Here is a 21,669-nt window from a genome sequence, read left to right as displayed (position 1 = left end):
AGTAGGCACAGTATATGCTGTGAGCCTGACACACAGGCTGGCAGTGGCAGGCTGGCCTGGCAACTGAAATTAGATTACACTAGCAGACTGATGTTTCACAGTCAAAAAAGTTTTTTTATTAAATATTTACACTACTATTATAACAAATATGATTGGTGGCACGAGTTGGCAAGTGGGCCTGGCACACACGCTGGCAGGCAGGCAACTGCAATTAGATTACACTAGCAGACTGATGTAATAGTTTTTTTTTTAAAAATTACACTAATGTTACACCAGATATGAGTGGTGGCACTGAGGAAGTAGGCACAGTATATGCTGTGAGCCTGACACACAGGCTGGCAGTGGCAGGCTGGCCTGGCAACTGAAATTAGATTACACTATCAGACTGATGTAAAAGTTTTTTTAAAATTTTTTTACACTAATGTTACACCAGATATGATTGGTGGCACTGAGGAAGTAGGCACAGTATATGCTGTGAGCCTGACACACAGGCTGGCAGTGGCAGGCTGGCCTGGCAACTGAAATTAGATTACACTAGCAGACTGATGTTTCACAGTCAAAAAAGTTTTTTTTCATGATATTTACACTACTGTTACAACAAATATGAGTGGTGCCACTAACTTGGCAAGTGGGCCTGGCACACACGCTGGCAGGCAGGCAACTGCAATAAGATTACACTAGCAGACTGATGTTTCACAGTCAAAAAAGTTTTTTTTTAAAATATTTACACTACTGTTACAACAAATATGAGTGGTGCCACTAACTTGGCAAGTGGGACTGGCACACACGCTGGCAGGCAGGCAACTGCAATTAGATTACACTAGCAGACTGATGTTTCACAGTCAAAAAAGTTTTTTTAAAAATATTTACACTACTGTTACATCAAATATGAGTGGTGCCACTAACTTGGCAAGTGGCCCTGGCACACACTCTGGCAGGCAGGCAACTGCAATTAGATTACACTAGCAGACTGATGTTTCACAGTCAAAAAAGTTGTTTTATTAAATATTTACACTACTGTTACAACAAATATGAGTGGTGCCACTAACTTGGCAAGTGGGCCTGGCACACACGCTGGCAGGCAGGCAGGCAACTGCAATTAGATTACACTAGCAGACTGATGTTTCACAGTCAAAAAGGTTTTTTTGTTAAATATTTACACTACTGTTATAACAAATATGATTGGTGGCACTAGTTGGAAAGTTGGCCTGGCACACACGCTGGCAGGCAGGCAACTGCAATTAGATTACACTAGCAGACTGATGTTTCACAGTCAAAAAAGTTTTTTTTTAAAATATTTACACTACTGTTACAACAAATATGAGTGGTGCCACTAACTTGGCAAGTGGGCCTGGCACACACGCTGGCAGGCAGGCAACTGCAATTAGATTACACTAGCAGACTGATGTTTCACAGTCAAAAAAGTTTTTTTTATTAAATATTTACACTACTATTATAACAAATATGATTGGTGGCAATAGTTGGCAAGTGGGCCTGGCACACACGCTGGCAGGCAGGCAACTGCAATTAGATTACACTAGCAGACTGATGTAAAAGGTTTTTTTTAAAAAATTTACATTAATGTTACCCCAGATATGACTGGTGGCACTGAAGAAGTAGGCACAGTATATGCTGTGAGCCTGACACACAGGCTGGCAGTGGCAGGCTGGCCTGGCAACTGAAATTAGATTACACTAGCAGACTGATGTAAAAGTTTTTTTTTTAAAAATTTACACTAATGTTACACCAGATATGACTGGTGGCACTGAGGAAGTAGGCACATTATATGCTGTGAGCCTGACACACAGGCTGGCAGTGGCAGGCTGGCCTGGCAACTGAAATTAGATTACACTAGCAGACTGATGTTTCACAGTCAAAAAAGTTTTTTTATTAAATATTTACACTACTGTTATAACAAATATGATTGGTGGCACTAGTTGGCAAGTGGGCCTGGCACACATGCTGGGAGGCAGGCAACTGCAATTAGATTACACTAGCAGACTGATGTAAATGTTTTTTAAAAAAAATTTACACTAATGTTACACCAGATATGAGTGGTGGCACTGAGGAAGTAGGCACAGTATATGCTGTGAGCCTGACACACAGGCTGGCAGTGGCAGGCTGGCCTGGCAACTGAAATTAGATTACACTAGCAGACTGATGTTTCACAGTCAAAAAAGTTTTTTTTCATGATATTTACACTACTGTTACAACAAATATGAGTGGTGCCACTAACTTGGCAAGTGGGCCTGGCACGCACGCTGGCAGGCAGGCAACTGCAATAAGATTACACTAGCAGACTGATGTTTCACAGTCAAAAAAGTTTTTTGAAAAAAATATTTACACTACTGTTACAACAAATATGAGTGGTGCCACTAACTTGGCAAGTGGGCCTGGCACACACGCTGGCAGGCAGGCAACTGCAATAAGATTACACTAGCAGACTGATGTTTCACAGTCAAAAAAGTTTTTTTTAAAAATATTTACACTACTGTTACAACAAATATGTGTGGTGCCACTAACTTGGCAAGTGGCCCTGGCACACACGCTGCCAGGCAGGCAACTGCAATTAGATTACACTAGCAGACTGATGTTTCACAGTCAAAAAAGTTTTTTTATTAAATATTTACACTACTGTTATAACAAATATGATTGGTGGCACTACTTGGCAAGTGGGCCTGGCACACACGCTGGCAGGCAGGCAGGCAGGCAACTGCAATTAGATTACACTAGCAGACTGATGTAAACGTTTTTTTTTTTTTTTTAAATTTACACTAATGTTACACAAGATATGAGTGGTGGCACTAAGGAAGTAGGCACAGTATATGCTGTGAGCCTGACACACAGGCTGGCAGTGGCAGGCTGGCCTGGCAACTGCAATTAGATTACACTAGCAGACTGATGTTTCACAGTCAAAAAAGTGTTTTTTTTTAATATTTACACTACTGTTACAACAAATATGAGTGGTGCCACTAACTTAGCAAGTGGGCCTGGCACACACGCTGGCAGGCAGGCAACTGCAATTAGATTAAATTAGCAGACTGATGTTTCACAGTCAAAAAAGTTTTTTTATTAAATATTTACACTACTATTATAACAAATATGATTGGTGGCACTAGTTGGCAAGTGGGCCTGGCACATACGCTGGCAGGAAGGCAACTGCAATTAGATTACACTAGCAGACTGATGTAAAAGTATTTTTTAAAATGTTACACTAATGTTACACCAGATATGACTGGTGGCACTGAGGAAGTAGGCACAGTATATGCTGTGAGCCTGACACACAGGCTGGCAGTGGCAGGCTGGCCTGGCAACTGAAATTAGATTACACTAGCAGACTGATGTTTCACAGTCAAAAAAGTTTTTTTATTAAATATTTACACTACTGTTATAACAAATATGATTGGTGGCACTAGTTGGCAAGTGGGCCTGGCACACACGCTGGCAGGCAGGCAACTGCAATTAGATTACACTAGCAGACTGATGTAAAAGTTTTTTAAAAAAAATGTACACTAATGTTACACCAGATATGAGTGGTGGCACTGAGGAAGTAGGCACAGTATATGCTGTGAGCCTGACACACAGGCTGGTAGTGGCAGGCTGGCCTGGCAACTGAAATTAGATTACACTAGCAGACTGATGTTTCACAGTCAAAAAAGTTTTTTTTCATGATATTTACACTACTGTTACAACAAATATGAGTGGTGCCACTAACTTGGCAAGTGGGCCTGGCACGCACGCTGGCAGGCAGGCAACTGCAATAAGATTACACTAGCAGGCTGATGTTTCACAGTCAAAAAAGTTTTTTAAAAAAATATTTACACTACTGTTACAACAAATATGAGTGGTGCCACTAACTTGGCAAGTGGGCCTGGCACACACGCTGGCAGGCAGGCAACTGCAATAAGATTACACTAGCAGACTGATGTTTCACAGTCAAAAAAGTTTTTTTAAAAAATATTTACACTACTGTTACAACAAATATGTGTGGTGCCACTAACTTGGCAAGTGGCCCTGGCACACACGCTGCCAGGCAGGCAACTGCAATTAGATTACACTAGCAGACTGATGTTTCACAGTCAAAAAAGTTTTTTTATTAAATATTTACACTACTGTTACAACAAATATGAGTGGTGCCACTAACTTGGCAAGTGGGCCTGGCACGCACGCTGGCAGGCAGGCAACTGCAATAAGATTACACTAGCAGACTGATGTTTCACAGTCAAAAAAGTTTTTTAAAAAAATATTTACACTACTGTTACAACAATTATGAGTGGTGCCACTAACTTGGCAAGTGGGCCTGGCACACACGCTGGCAGGCAGGCAACTGCAATAAGATTACACTAGCAGACTGATGTTTCACAGTCAAAAAAAATTTGTAAAAAATATTTACACTACTGTTACAACAAATATGTGTGGTGCCACTAACTTGGCAAGTGGCCCTGGCACACACGCTGCCAGGCAGACAACTGCAATTAGATTACACTAGCAGACTGATGTTTCACAGTCAAAAAAGTTTTTTTATTAAATATTTACACTACTGTTACAACAAATATGAGTGGTGCCACTAACTTGGCAAGTGGGCCTGGCACACACGCTGGCAGGCAGGCAGGCAACTGCAATTAGATTACACTAGCAGACTGATGTTTCACAGTCAAAAAAGTTTTTTTATTAAATATTTACACTACTGTTATAACAAATATGATTGGTGGCAATAGTTGGAAAGTTGGCCTGGCACACACGCTGGCAGGCAGGCAACTGCAATTAGATTACACTAGCAGACTGATGTTTCACAGTCCAAAATTTTTTTTTTTAAAATATTTACACTACTGTTACAACAAATATGAGTGGTGCCACTAACTTGGCAAGTGGGCCTGGCACACACGCTGGCAGGCAGGCAACTGCAATTAGATTACACTAGCAGACTGATGTTTCACAGTCAAAAAAGTTTTTTTTATTAAATATTTACACTACTATTATAACAAATATGATTGGTGGCACTAGTTGGCAAATGGGCCTGGCACACACGCTGGCAGGCAGGCAAATGCAATTAGATTACACTAGCAGACTGATGTAAAAGGTTTTTTTTAAAAAATTTACACTAATGTTACACCAGATATGACTGGTGGCACTGAGGAAGTAGGCACAGTATATGCTGTGAGCCTGACACACAGGCTGGCAGTGGCAGGCTGGCCTGGCAACTGAAATTAGATTACACTAGCAGACTGATGTAAAAGTTTTTTTAAAAAAAATTTACACTAATGTTACCACAGATATGAGTGGTGGCACTGAGGAAGTATGCACATTATATGCTGTGAGCCTGACACACAGGCTGGCAGTGGCAGGCCGGCCTGGCAACTGAAATTAGATTACACTAGCAGACTGATGTTTCACAGTCAAAAAAGTTTTTTTATTAAATATTTACACTACTGTTATAACAAATATGATTGGTGGCACTAGTTGGCAAGTGGGCCTGGCACACATGCTGGGAGGCAGGCAACTGCAATTAGATTACACTAGCAGACTGATGTAAATGTTTTTTTTAAAAAAATTTACACTAATGTTACACCAGATATGAGTGGTGGCACTGAGGAAGTAGGCACAGTATATGCTGTGAGCCTGACACACAGGCTGGCAGTGGCAGGCTGGCCTGGCAACTGAAATTAGATTACACTAGCAGACTGATGTTTCACAGTCAAAAAAGTTTTTTTTCATGATATTTACACTACTGTTACAACAAATATGAGTGGTGCCACTAACTTGGCAAGTGGGCCTGGCACGCACGCTGGCAGGCAGGCAACTGCAATAAGATTACACTAGCAGACTGATGTTTCACAGTCAAAAAAGTTTTTTAAAAAAATATTTACACTACTGTTACAACAAATATGAGTGGTGCCACTAACTTGGCAAGTGGGCCTGGCACACACGCTGGCAGGCAGGCAACTGCAATAAGATTACACTAGCAGACTGATGTTTCACAGTCAAAAAAGTTTTTTTAAAAAATATTTACACTACTGTTACAACAAATATGTGTGGTGCCACTAACTTGGCAAGTGGCCCTGGCACACACGCTGCCAGGCAGGCAACTGCAATTAGATTACACTAGCAGACTGATGTTTCACAGTCAAAAAAGTTTTTTTATTAAATATTTACACTACTGTTATAACAAATATGATTGGTGGCACTACTTGGCAAGTGGGCCTGGCACACACGCTGGCAGGCAGGCAGGCAGGCAGGCAACTGCAATTAGATTACACTAGCAGACTGATGTAAACGTTTTTTTTTTTTTTAAATTTACACTAATGTTACACAAGATATGAGTGGTGGCACTAAGGAAGTAGGCACAGTATATGCTGTGAGCCTGACACACAGGCTGGCAGTGGCAGGCTGGCCTGGCAACTGCAATTAGATTACACTAGCAGACTGATGTTTCACAGTCAAAAAAGTGTTTTTTTTTTAATATTTACACTACTGTTACAACAAATATGAGTGGTGCCACTAACTTAGCTACTGGGCCTGGCACACACGCTGGCAGGCAGGCAACTGCAATTAGATTAAATTAGCAGACTGATGTTTCACAGTCAAAAAAGTTTTTTTATTAAATATTTACACTACTATTATAACAAATATGATTGGTGGCACTAGTTGGCAAGTGGGCCTGGCACATACGCTGGCAGGAAGGCAACTGCAATTAGATTACACTAGCAGACTGATGTAAAAGTATTTTTTAAAATTTTACACTAATGTTACACCAGATATGACTGGTGGCACTGAGGAAGTAGGCACAGTATATGCTGTGAGCCTGACACACAGGCTGGCAGTGGCAGGCTGGCCTGGCAACTGAAATTAGATTACACTAGCAGACTGATGTTTCACAGTCAAAAAAGTTTTTTTATTAAATATTTACACTACTGTTATAACAAATATGATTGGTGGCACTAGTTGGCAAGTGGGCCTGGCACACACGCTGGCAGGCAGGCAACTGCATTTAGATTACACTAGCAGACTGATGTAAAAGTTTTTTTAAAAAAATTTACACTAATGTTACACCAGATATGAGTGGTGGCACTGAGGAAGTAGGCACAGTATATGCTGTGAGCCTGACACACAGGCTGGCAGTGGCAGGCTGGCCTGGCAACTGAAATTAGATTACACTAGCAGACTGATGTTTCACAGTCAAAAAAGTTTTTTTTCATGATATTTACACTACTGTTACAACAAATATGAGTGGTGCCACTAACTTGGCAAGTGGGCCTGGCACGCACGCTGGCAGGCAGGCAACTGCAATAAGATTACACTAGCAGACTGATGTTTCACAGTCAAAAAAGTTTTTTAAAAAAATATTTACACTACTGTTACAACAAATATGAGTGGTGCCACTAACTTGGCAAGTGGGCCTGGCACACACGCTGGCAGGCAGGCAACTGCAATAAGATTACACTAGCAGACTGATGTTTCACAGTCAAAAAAGTTTTTTTTAAAAATATTTACACTACTGTTACAACAAATATGTGTGGTGCCACTAACTTGGCAAGTGGCCCTGGCACACACGCTGCCAGGCAGGCAACTGCAATTAGATTACACTAGCAGACTGATGTTTCACAGTCAAAAAAGTTTTTTTATTAAATATTTACACTACTGTTACAACAAATATGAGTGGTGCCACTAACTTGGCAAGTGGGCCTGGCACGCACGCTGGCAGGCAGGCAACTGCAATAAGATTACACTAGCAGACTGATGTTTCACAGTCAAAAAAGTTTTTTAAAAAAATATTTACACTACTGTTACAACAATTATGAGTGGTGCCACTAACTTGGCAAGTGGGCCTGGCACACACGCTGGCAGGCAGGCAACTGCAATAAGATTACACTAGCAGACTGATGTTTCACAGTCAAAAAAATTTTTTAAAAAATATTTACACTACTGTTACAACAAATATGTGTGGTGCCACTAACTTGGCAAGTGGCCCTGGCACACACGCTGCCAGGCAGACAACTGCAATTAGATTACACTAGCAGACTGATGTTTCACAGTCAAAAAAGTTTTTTTATTAAATATTTACACTACTGTTACAACAAATATGAGTGGTGCCACTAACTTGGCAAGTGGGCCTGGCACACACGCTGGCAGGCAGGCAGGCAACTGCAATTAGATTACACTAGCAGACTGATGTTTCACAGTCAAAAAAGTTTTTTTATTAAATATTTACACTACTGTTATAACAAATATGATTGGTGGCAATAGTTGGAAAGTTGGCCTGGCACACACGCTGGCAGGCAGGCAACTGCAATTAGATTACACTAGCAGACTGATGTTTCACAGTCCAAAATTATTTTTTTTTAAATATTTACACTACTGTTACAACAAATATGAGTGGTGCCACTAACTTGGCAAGTGGGCCTGGCACACACGCTGGCAGGCAGGCAACTGCAATTAGATTACACTAGCAGACTGATGTTTCACAGTCAAAAAAGTTTTTTAAAAAAATATTTACACTACTGTTACAACAAATATGAGTGGTGCCACTAACTTGGCAAGTGGGCCTGGCACACACGCTGGCAGGCAGGCAACTGCAATAAGATTACACTAGCAGACTGATGTTTCACAGTCAAAAAAGTTTTTTTTAAAAATATTTACACTACTGTTACAACAAATATGTGTGGTGCCACTAACTTGGCAAGTGGCCCTGGCACACACGCTGCCAGGCAGGCAACTGCAATTAGATTACACTAGCAGACTGATGTTTCACAGTCAAAAAAGTTTTTTTATTAAATATTTACACTACTGTTACAACAAATATGAGTGGTGCCACTAACTTGGCAAGTGGGCCTGGCACGCACGCTGGCAGGCAGGCAACTGCAATAAGATTACACTAGCAGACTGATGTTTCACAGTCAAAAAAGTTTTTTAAAAAAATATTTACACTACTGTTACAACAATTATGAGTGGTGCCACTAACTTGGCAAGTGGGCCTGGCACACACGCTGGCAGGCAGGCAACTGCAATAAGATTACACTAGCAGACTGATGTTTCACAGTCAAAAAAAAATTTTAAAAAATATTTACACTACTGTTACAACAAATATGTGTGGTGCCACTAACTTGGCAAGTGGCCCTGGCACACACGCTGCCAGGCAGACAACTGCAATTAGATTACACTAGCAGACTGATGTTTCACAGTCAAAAAAGTTTTTTTATTAAATATTTACACTACTGTTACAACAAATATGAGTGGTGCCACTAACTTGGCAAGTGGGCCTGGCACACACGCTGGCAGGCAGGCAGGCAACTGCAATTAGATTACACTAGCAGACTGATGTTTCACAGTCAAAAAAGTTTTTTTATTAAATATTTACACTACTGTTATAACAAATATGATTGGTGGCAATAGTTGGAAAGTTGGCCTGGCACACACGCTGGCAGGCAGGCAACTGCAATTAGATTACACTAGCAGACTGATGTTTCACAGTCCAAAAATTTTTTTAAAAAATATTTACACTACTGTTACAACAAATATGAGTGGTGCCACTAACTTGGCAAGTGGGCCTGGCACACACGCTGGCAGGCAGGCAACTGCAATTAGATTACACTAGCAGACTGATGTTTCACAGTCAAAAAAGTTTTTTTTATTAAATATTTACACTACTATTATAACAAATATGATTGGTGGCACTAGTTGGCAAATGGGCCTGGCACACCCGCTGGCAGGCAGGCAAATGCAATTAGATTACACTAGCAGACTGATGTAAAAGGTTTTTTTAAAAAAATTTACACTAATGTTACCCCAGATATGACTGGTGGCACTGAGGAAGTAGGCACAGTATATGCTGTGAGCCTGACACACAGGCTGGCAGTGGCAGGCTGGCCTGGCAACTGAAATTAGATTACACTAGCAGACTGATGTAAAAGTTTTTTTAAAAAAAATTTACACTAATGTTACACCAGATATGAGTGGTGGCACTGAGGAAGTATGCACATTATATGCTGTGAGCCTGACACACAGGATGGCAGTGGCAGGCTGGCCTGGCAACTGAAATTAGATTACACTAGCAGACTGATGTTTCACAGTCAAAAAAGTTTTTTTAAAATATTTACACTACTGTTACAACAAATATGAGTGGTGCCACTAACTTGGCAAGTGGACCTGGCACACACGCTGGCAGGCAGGTAACTGCAATTAGATTACACTAGCAGACTGATGTTTCACAGTCAAAAAAGTTTTTTATTAAATATTTACACTACTGTTATAACAAATATGATTGGTGGCACTAGTTGGAAAGTGAGCCTGGCACACACACTGGCAGGCAGGCAACTGAAATTAGATTACACTAGCAGACTGATGTAAAAGTTTTTTTAAAAAAATTTTTACACTAATGTTACACCACATATGACTGGTGGCACTGAGGAAGTAGGCACAGTATATGCTGTGAGCCTGACACACAGGCTGGCAGTGGCAGGCTGGCCTGGCAAATGAAATTAGATTACACTATCAGACTGATGTAAAAGTTTTTTAAAAAAAAATTACACTAATGTTACACCAGATATGAGTGGTGGCACTGAGGAAGTAGGCACAGTATATGCTGTGAGCCTGACACACAGGCTGGCAGTGGCAGGCTGGCCTGGCAACTGAAATTAGATTACACTAGCAAACTGATGTAAAAGTTTTAAAAAAATTACACTAATGTTACACCAGATATGAGTGGTGGCACTGAGGAAGTAGGCACAGTATATGCTGTGAGTCTGACACACAGGCTGGCAGTAGCAGGCTGGCCTGGCAACTGAAATTAGATTACACCAGAAGACTGATGTTTCACAGTCAAAATAGTTTTTTTTTAAATATTTACACTACTGTTACAACAAATATGAGTGGTGCCACTAACTTGGCAAGTGGGCCTGGCACACACGCTGGCAGGCAGGCAACTGCAATAAGATTACACTAGCAGAATGATGTTTAACAGTCAAAAAAGTTTTTTGAAAAAAATATTTACACTACTGTTACAACAAATATGAGTGGTGCCACTAACTTGGCAAGTGGGCCTGGCACACACGCTGGCAGGCAGGCAACTGCAATTAGATTACACTAGCAGACTGATGTTTCACAGTCAAAAAAGATTTTTTTAAAAATATTTACACTACTGTTATAACAAATATGATTGGTGGCACTAGTTGGCAAGTGGGCCGGGCACACACGCTGGCAGGCAGGCAGGCAACTGCAATTAGACTACACTAGCAGACTGATGTTTCACAGTCAAAAAAGTTTTTTTTAAATATTTACACTACTGTTACAACAAATATGAGTGGTGCCACTAACTTGGCAAGTGGGCCTGGCACACACGCTGGCAGGCAGGCAACTGCAATTAGATTACACTAGCAGACTGATGTTTCACAGTCAAAAAAGTTTTTTTAAAAAATATTTACACTACTGTTACAACAAATATGAGTGGTGCCACTAAATTGGCAAGTGGGCCTGGTACACACGCTGGCAGGCAGGCAACTGCAATTAGATTACACTAGCAGACTGATGTTTCACAGTCAAAAATTTTTTTTTTATTAAATATTTACACTGCTATTATAACAAATATGATTGGTGGCACTAGTTGGCAAGTGGGCCTGGCACACATGCTGGCAGGCAGGCAACTGCAATTAGATTAGACTAGCAGACTGATGTAAAAGGTTTTTTTAAAAAAAATTTACACTAATGTTACACCAGATATGACTGGTGGCACTGAGGAAGTAGGCACAGTATATGCTGTGAGCCTGACACACAGGCTGGCAGTGGCATGCTGGCCTGGCAACTGAAATTAGATTACACTAGCAGACTGATGTAAAAGTTTTTTTTTAAAAAAATTACACTAATTTTACACCAGATATGAGTGGTGGCACTGAGGAAGTAGGCACATTATATGCTGTGAGCCTGACACACAGGCTGGCAGTGGCAGGCTGGCCTGGCAACTGAAATTAGATTACACTAGCAGACTGATGTTTCACAGTCAAAAAAGTTTTTTTTTTAAATATTTACACTACTGTTACAACAAATATGCGTGGTGCCACTAACTTGGCAAGTGGGCCTGGCACACACGCTGGCAGGCAGGCAACTGCAATTAGATTACACTAGCAGACTGATGTAAAAGTTTTTTTTTTTTTTAAATTACACTAATGTTACACCAGATATGACTGGTGGCACTGAGGAAGTAGGCACAGTATATGCTGTGAGCCTGACACACAGGCTGGCAGTTTCAGGCTGGCCTGGCAACTGAAATTAGATTACACTATCAGACTGATGTAAAAGTTTTTTTAAAAAGAAAATTTCACTAATGTTACACCAGATATGAGTGGTGGCACTGAGGATGGAAGTAGGCACAGTATATGCTGTGAGTCGGACACACAGGCTGGCACTAGTGGCAGGCTGGCCTGGCAACTAAAATTAAATAACACTAGCAGACTGATGTAAACGTTTTTTTTTTTTAAATTACACTAATGTTACACCAGATATGAGTGGTGGCACTGAGGAAGTAGGCACAGTATATGCTGTGAGCCTGACACACAGGCTGGCAGTGGCAGGCTGGCCTGGTAACTGAAATTAGATTACACTAGCAGACTGATGTTTCAAGGTCAAAAAAGTTTTTTTATTTAATATTTACACTACTGTTATAACAAATATGATTGGTGGCACTAGTTGGCAAGTGAGCCTGGCACACACACTGGCAGGCAGGCAACTGCAATTAGATTACACTAGCAGACTGATGTAAAAGTTTTTTAAAAAAAAATTTACACTAATGTTGCACCAGATATGACTGGTGGCACTGAGGAAGTAGGCACAGTGCAGGGAGTGCAGAATTATTAGGCAAGTTGTATTTTTGAGGATTAATTTTATTATTGAACAACAACCATGTTCTCAATGAACCCAAAAAACTCATTAATATCACAGCTGAATATTTTTGGAAGTAGTTTTTAGTTTGTTTTTAGTTTTAGCTATTTTAGGGGGATATCTGTGTGTGCAGGTGACTATTACTGTGCATAATTATTAGGCAACTTAACAAAAAACAAATATATACCCATTTCAATTACTTATTTTTACCAGTGAAACCAATATAACATCTCAACATTCACAAATATACATTTCTGACATTCAAAAACAAAACAAAAACAAATCAGTGACCAATATAGCCACCTTTCTTTGCAAGGACACTCAAAAGCCTGCCATCCATGCATTCTGTCAGAGTTTTGATCTGTTAACCATCAACATTGCGTGCAGCAGCAACCACAGCCTCCCAGACACTGTTCAGAGAGGTGTACTGTTTTCCCTCCTTGTAAATCTCACATTTGATGATGGACCACAGGTTCTCAATGGGGTTCAGATCAGGTGAACAAGGAGGCCATGTCATTAGATTTTCTTCTTTTATACCCTTTCTTGCCAGCCACGCTGTGGAGTACTTGGACGCGTGTGATGGAGCATTGTCCTGCATGAAAATCATGTTTTTCTTGAAGGATGCAGACTTCTTCCTGTACCACTGCTTGAAGAAGGTGTCTTCCAGAAACTGGCAGTAGGACTGGGAGTTGAGCTTGACTCCATCCTCAACCCGAAAAGGCCCCACAAGCTCATCTTTGATGATACCAGCCCAAACCAGTACTCCACCTCCACCTTGCTGGCGTCTGAGTCGGACTGGAGCTCTCTGCCCTTTATCAATCCAGCCACAGGCCCATCCATCTGGCCCATCAAGACTCTCATTTCATCAGTCCATAAAACCTTAGAAAAATCAGTCTTGAGATATTTCTTGGCCCAGTCTTGACGTTTCAGCTTGTGTGCCTTGTTCAGTGGTGGTCGTCTTTCAGCCTTTCTTACCTTGGCCATGTCTCTGAGTATTGCACACCTTGTGCTTTTGGGCACTCCAGTGATGTTGCAGCTCTGAAATATGGCCAAACTGGTGGCAAGTGGCATCTTGGCAGCTGCACGCTTGACTTTTCTCAGTTCATGGGCAGTTATTTTGCGCCTTGGTTTTTCCACACGCTTCTTGCGACCCTGTTGAATATTTTGAATGAAACGCTTGATTGTTCGATGATCACGCTTCAGAAGCTTTGCAATTTTAAGAGTGCTGCATCCCTCTGCAAGATATCTCACTATTTTTGACTTTTCTGAGCCTGTCAAGTCCTTCTTTTGACCTATTTTGCCAAAGGAAAGGAAGTTGCCTAATAATTATGCACACCTTATATAGGGTGTTGATGTCATTAGACCACACCCCTTCTCATTACAGAGATGCACATCACCTAATATGCTTAATTAGTAGTAGGCTTTCGAGCCTATACAGCTTGGAGTAAGACAACATGCATAAAGAGGATGATGTGGTCAAAATACTCATTTGCCTAATAATTCTGCACTCCCTGTATATGCTGTGAGCCTGACACACAGGCTGGCAGTGGCAGGCTGGCCTGGCAACTGAAATTAGATTACACTATCAGACTGATGTAAAAGTTTTTTTTTTTAAAAATTACACTAATGTTACACCAGATATGAGTGGTGGCACTGAGGAAGTAGGCACAGTATATTCTGTGAGCCTTAAACACAGGCTGGCAGTGGCAGGCTGGCCTGGCAACTGAAATTAGATTACACTAGCAGACTGATGTAAAAGTTTTTTTAAAAAAAATTACACTAATGTTACACCAGATATGAGTGGTGGCACTGAGGAAGTAGGCACAGTATATGCTGTGAGCCTGACACACAGGCTGGCAGTAGCAGGCTGGCCTGGCAACTGAAATTAGATTACACCAGAAGTCTGATGTTTCACAGTCAAAAAAGTTTTTTTTTTTAATATTTACACTACTGTTACAACAAATATGAGTGGTGCCACTAACTTGGCAAGTGGGCCTGGCACACACGCTGGCAGGCAGGCAACTGCAATTAGATAACACTAGCAGACTGATGTTTCACAGTCAAAAAGTTTTTTAAAAAAATATTTACACTACTGTTATAACAAATATAATTGGTGGCACTAGTTGGCAAGTGGGCCTAGCACACACGCTGGCAGGCAGGCAACTGCAATAAGATTACACTAGCAGACTGATGTTTCACAGTCAAAAAAGATTTTTTTAAAATATTTACACTACTGTTACAACAAATATGAGTGGTGCCACTAACTTGGCAAGTGGGCCTGGCACACACGCTGGCAGGCAGGCAACTGCAATTAGATTACACTAGCAGACTGATGTAAAAGTTTTTTTAAAAAAAATTTACACTAATGTTACACCAGATATGACTGGTGGCACTGAGGAAGTAGGCACAGTATATGCTGTGAGCTTGACACACAGGCTGGCGCTCTGGCAGTGACAGGCTGGCCTGGCAACTGAAATTAGATTACACTAGCAGACTGATGTAAAAGTTTTTTTTTTTTTAAATTTACACTAATGTTACACCAGATATGACTGGTGGCACTGAGCAATTAGGTGCAGTATATGTTGTGAGCCTACCACACGCTGACAGGCAGGCAAATGCAATTAGATTACAAAGAAAAAAACGAAAAGAAAAAAAACGACTGATGTTCTAGCCCTAAAAAGGGCTTTTTGGGGTGCTGTCCTTACAGCAGAGATCAGATGAGTCCTTCAGGACTGTAGTGGACACTGAATACACTAGCCTAGCTATCAATTTCCCTATAAAATCATCAGCAGCAGCAGTATCCCTCCTCTCACTAAGAATGCAGGATCAGAATGAATCTAAAATGGCTGCTGCCCAGGAGCTGGGAGGGTCTGGGAGGGAGTGTCTGCTGCTGATTGGCTGAAATGTGTCTGCAGACTGTGAGATACAGGGTCAAAGTTTACTCAATGATGACGAATAGGGGGCGGATCGAACATCGCATATGTTCGCCCGCCGCGGCGAACGCGAACAAGCTATGATCGCCGGGAACTGTTCTCCGGTGAACTGTTCGCGACATCACTAATTAACATATGTCAGATATCAAATAAAATAGAGAATTTTAATTGTGGCTGTTTAAATATATTCCTGTCTTCTAACATATAGTTTTTTTAAACCATCAGCCTTTTTTTTGTATGTCACACCATATATACATTGCACAGATAAGTACAAGAATATGACATTTACAATTAACACTAAATATTTATTTTACTCTATGTTTCTCTTATCCCGCCATGTAATTTGTTAAACATAAAATCACTTATTTTGATTATTGTATTTATTTTAAATGCACTCTGTTTTGACCAAAAGTTCACACAGATACAGTGTTAAATGTCAAATATTAAATTATGCATTTGATAAATTATTTAGCAAAAACACTGTAAGCTCTGATATGTACATTACATTTAGATACAGTCTGTTAACAAAATAGAACTTGGAGATTTTATGAACAGCTCACACCTGCCAAATATTCTACTGTAATATGCGTTGCTCATTTTTATCAATAGTTACTTACTGTAAACAATATTGAATCAGGAGACAAAGACTATTTTTATTAAATAAAAAATACATTATGTGTATAAGAGATACATGAAAGATGTTGTGAAACTTATTCAGAGATTCCATTTCACAAAACACATTCATTAGGGTAATTTCTAACAACCGTAGGACATTCTTGTTTGTCATTAAGGGGTAAGAATGGTCAACATTGAAATGTGCATGGATGCATTTCAGTTTGAAATAAAAGCATTTTTGAAATTTATTTCCATTAGCAAAAAAATGCTTCTAGTAAAAGTTAGTTTTTCCAAGCAGCAAATGTACATATGTGTACATTTGAGGGCTGTGCACCAGAATTCAAACACTACACCTTCTCTGAGAGTCAGTAGTGGCACATATGAAACAAATTAATTCTTCACAGGTGCAATACACACTCCTGCCCGCTGTCTGAGCTTGAATGCTAGTGCACAGTCCTTCAAAGCATATGTGCATATGCTACTAAAAACAGTAATAACTTTTACTAAAAGCATTTTTGATGAAGGTATAAATTGCAAACATGAAAAAGACAGGGTGTTTTTTGGCTTGCGCTGTGTGTTGCAAATAGTTATTTTGCCCTTTAAAAGTTCCTCCTGATGTTTTTCACAGGCAGCTTAATCTGGAAATTCCACTATCAGCAATGGAATAGTTAGTAAAGGGTAAGAGTTGGGGGTCCCATACTGTAGCACTCATAGAGTGGAGGAAACAAAAACAGGAAACAATTTATGGTGCAGTATGTATATACTATTAACCAATATATTAAAGTAAGAATAGTGCTCACCTTTTTAAATCTCAAACATGTGAGGTATTTGAGAAACTTTGGGGGAAATGAATCCCAGTCTTTATTACAGATGTTTATCTCTTAATGCCTTATTGGAGTATGGTATTTGGTAGATAATAGTGCTTCTTTCCTTTTTGGTGTACTTTTAGGATATCGTTCGACTCTTGAGGAGTATGGTATCTTTAACTTTCAGTGATGAAATTGCTTCTCCTCTTAGGAGTATGGTAATTTCTTTTTGTATTAAATGAAAATCTCAGATGCGAGTATAGAGTTAAAAAATATTTATTCCTTTTATTTAAACACAAACCGATGTCTGTGCTTGTAGATAAAAATTCTCACAGTAGAATGAGAACAACTTTCAATCCAAGAAAGGAAAGTGCAACTGAATGTCACTTGGAGGAAACGATAAAGTCACAATGATGTCAGTAATTTTGGCTTTTAAGTTCCGTATGCCAAAAATGTTGATGGTGGAAAATACCTACAGATGTTTTGCAAACAACTGTGTCGTTTTAGTCCTTGTTAGGTCTCCCACTTTGAAGGATGGCGCCGGATTTACAGCCTGTGTTCAACAGGCTTCCACAGAAGCGCTTGGAATGATGCAGTCTCGCCGGACCGGAAATTACGTCACAAATGGGCGTGCCCTTACGTGTTCCGTGAAACCTGTGTTCACTTCGTCAGAGGTGCAATACACACCCCTGCCCGCTGTCTGAGCTTGAATGCTAGTGCACAGTCCTTCACAGCATATGTGCATATGCTACTAAAAACAGTAATAACTTTTACTAAAAGCATTTTTGATGAAGGTATATATTGCAAACATGGTTCTATCTGAAACTGAAATGCACCCATACAGATTTCAATTTTGAGATTTTTCTTACCTTTCTATCCCTTTAAAGCATTTTAAGAATAAGTGATACGTTATAATGATATTCATTGTATATATGGGGTAAGGAGCTCACATTAATCAGTTTGAAGTTTTGTTTATGCTTTATAGGGACAGTAAAGTCCAAATTAAACTTTCATAATTCAGATAGGGCCTTTATCATCAAATTTGCTTTGTTCTCTTGGTATTCTTAGTTGAAAGCTAAACCTAGGTAGGCGCATATGCTAATTTCTAAGCCTTTGGAGGCCGCCTCTTATCTGAATGCATTTGACACATTGTGTTCACGTCCGTGGAGTTATTTAAGAGTCAGCACTAATTGCCTGAAATGCAAGTCTGTCAAAAGGTCTGAGAAAAGGAGGCAGTCTGCAAAAGCTTAGATACAAGGGGGACAATTTATTATAGTGCAAGCGGATATGATCCGCTGTAGCGGATCATGTCCGCCGCACACCGATAAATGCCAACAGCTTACGCTGTTGGCATTTATCATTGCACAAGCATTTCACTAGAAATGCTTGTGCAATGCTGTCCCCTGCACATTTGCTGCACATCAGCCTCAAGCAGGGGGTGTCAATCAACCCGATCCTATGCAATCGGGCGGATTGCTATCTGCCGCCTCAGATGTAGCGGACGAGTTAAGGAGCAGCGGTCTTAAAACTGCTGCTTCTTAACTCCTGTTTCCAGTGAGCCTGAAGGCTCATGCGGAAACAGCTGCATACAGCTCCATACAGAGCTTGATGAATCGGCCCCAAGATAATCACAGAGGTAAAAAGTGTATTAATATAACAGTGTTGGTTATGCAAAACTGGGGAATGGTAAATAATGGGATTATCTATCTCTTTAAGCAATAACATTTTTGGTGTTTACTCTCCCTTTAAGCAAAGGAATGTAAAACTTTAAGGCCTAGATTTGGAGTTTGGCGGTAGCCGTGAAAACCAGCGTTAGAGGCTCCTGACGCTGGTTTTAGGCTACCGCCAGTATTTGGAGTCATTCAAAAAAGGGTCTAACGCTCACTTTTCAGCCGCGACTTTTCCATACCGCAGATCCCCTTACGTCAATTGCGTATCCTATCTTTTCAATGGGATCTTTCTAACTCCGGTATTCAGAGTCGTGTCTGAAGTGAGCGTTAGAAATCTAATGACCAAACTCCAGCCGCAGAAAAAAGTCAGTAGTTAAGAGCTTTCTGGGCTAACGCCGGTTCATAAAGCTCTTAACTACTGTGCCCTAAAGTACACTAACACCCATAAACTACCTATGTACCCCTAAATCGAGGCCCCCCCCACATCGCCGACACTCGATTAAATTTTTTAACCCCTAATCTGCCGACCGCCACCAACGTTATCCTTATGTACCCCTAATCTGCTGCCCCTAACACCGCCGACCCCTATATTATATTTATTAACCCCCTAATCTGCCCCCCACAACGTCGCCGCCAGCTACCTACACTTATTAACCCCTAATCTGCCGTCCGCACGCCGCCAGCTACATTATAGCTATGTACCCCTAATCTGCTGCCCCTAACACCGCCGACCCCTATATTATATTTATTAACCCCTAATCTGCCCCCCACAACGTCGCATCCACCTGCCTACACTTATTAACCCCTAATCTGCCGACCGGACCGCACCGCTATTATAATAAAGTTATTAACCCCTAATCCGCCTCACTAACCCTATAATAAATAGTATTAACCCCTAATCTGCCCTCCCTAACATCGCCGACACCTAACTTCAAACATTAACCCCTAATCTGCTGGCCGGAGCTCACCGCTATTCTAATAAATTTATTAACCCCTAAAGCTAAGTCTAACCCTAACACTAACATCCCCCTAAGTTAAATATAATTTAAATCTAACTAAATAAATTAACTCTTATTAAATAAATTATTCCTATTTAAAGCTAAATACTTACCTGTAAAATAAATCCTAATATAGCTACAATATAAATTATAATTATATTATAGCTATTTTAGGATTTATATTTATTTTACAGGCAACTTTGTATTTATTTTAACCAGGTACAATAGCTAAAATAGTTAAAATAATTACAAAATTACCTGTAAAATAAATCCTAACCTAAGTTACAATTAAACCTAACACTACACTATCAATAAATTAATTAAATAAAATACCTACAATTACCTACAATTAAACCTAACACTACACTATCAATACATTAATTAAATACAATATCTACAAATAAATACGATGAAATAAACTAACTAAAGTACAAAAAATAAAAAAGAACTAAGTTACAAAAAATAAAAAAATATTTACAAACATCAGAAAAATATTACAACAATTTTAAACTAATTACACCTACTCTAAGCCCCCTAATAAAATAACAAAGACCCCCAAAATAAAAAAATGCCCTACCCTATTCGAAATTACAAAAGTTCAAAGCTCTTTTACCTTACCAGCCCTGAACAGGGTCCTTTGCGGGGCATGCCCCAAAGAATTCAGCTCTTTTGCCTGTAAAAAAAAAACATACACTACCCCCCCAACATTACAACCCACCACCCACATACCCCTAATCTAACCCAAACCCCCCTTAAATAAACCTAACACTAACTTTTTTTTTAATATCTTTTTATTGAAGTCAAAAACCAGTACAGAGTATAAGGTATGTCACAAAACATTAACAAAACAATGTGTACAGAGCAAAATTAGGAGACAATGTATTCTAGTATCACAAACATTTCCGTACGATATGGGTCATCACATAAAGAGACTTCAGTTTTGTTTTTGAGTATAACAGATGTAGTATAAGCAAAAATGATCCTCTCCTAGTTATATACAAATACAAGTAAGGTAGCTAATCAGATGAGGGTAAAACTAGGGAGGGGGTGACTCTATAGTTATATGGGGAAGAGGGATGCAGCGGGCAAGAGCCGCTCAAAATGTAATAGGGGGAAGGGGGGCTGGTGGAGGGCGGAGCCAGTTAGTGTGTTTTAGACATGTGCGGTTCGTTTCGGATTAATTCGGAAATTCGGTAAATTCGGTAAATTCGGAGATTCGGATCGATTCGGATTTCCGAATTAAAATACTTCCGAATCTACCGAATGAATCCGAAATAGCTGCCGTATCTCCGAATAAATCCGAATTAGCTCGGTAAAATTCGGCATTTCCCCATAGGAAACAATGGGAGTTTCGGCTGAAAAAAAACTAACACCGCAGCCCCATTGTTTCCTATGGGGAAACACTAAGTCTGCACCTAACACCCTAACATGTACCCCGAGTCTCTAAACACCCCTAATCTAACACTTATTAACCCCTAATCTGCCGCCCCCGCTATCGCTGACACCTGCATTATTTTATTAACCCCTAATCTGCCGACCGAATATCGCCGCCACCTACATTATAACTATTAACCCCTAATCTGCTGTCCCTAACACCGCCGACCCCTACATTATAGTTATTAACCCCTAATCTGCCCCCCCCAACGTCGCCGCAATCTAACTACAAGTATTAACCCCTAATCTGCCGACCGAATATCGCCGCCGCCTACATTATAGCTATTAACCCCTAATCTGCTGTCCCTAACACCGCCGACCCCTACATTATAGTTATTAACCCCTA

The sequence above is a fragment of the Bombina bombina genome, chromosome 6, assembly GCF_027579735.1.
Source record: "Bombina bombina isolate aBomBom1 chromosome 6, aBomBom1.pri, whole genome shotgun sequence".
NCBI classification, from domain to species: Eukaryota; Metazoa; Chordata; class Amphibia; order Anura; family Bombinatoridae; genus Bombina; species Bombina bombina.
This window is presented reverse-complemented; position numbering follows the sequence as displayed.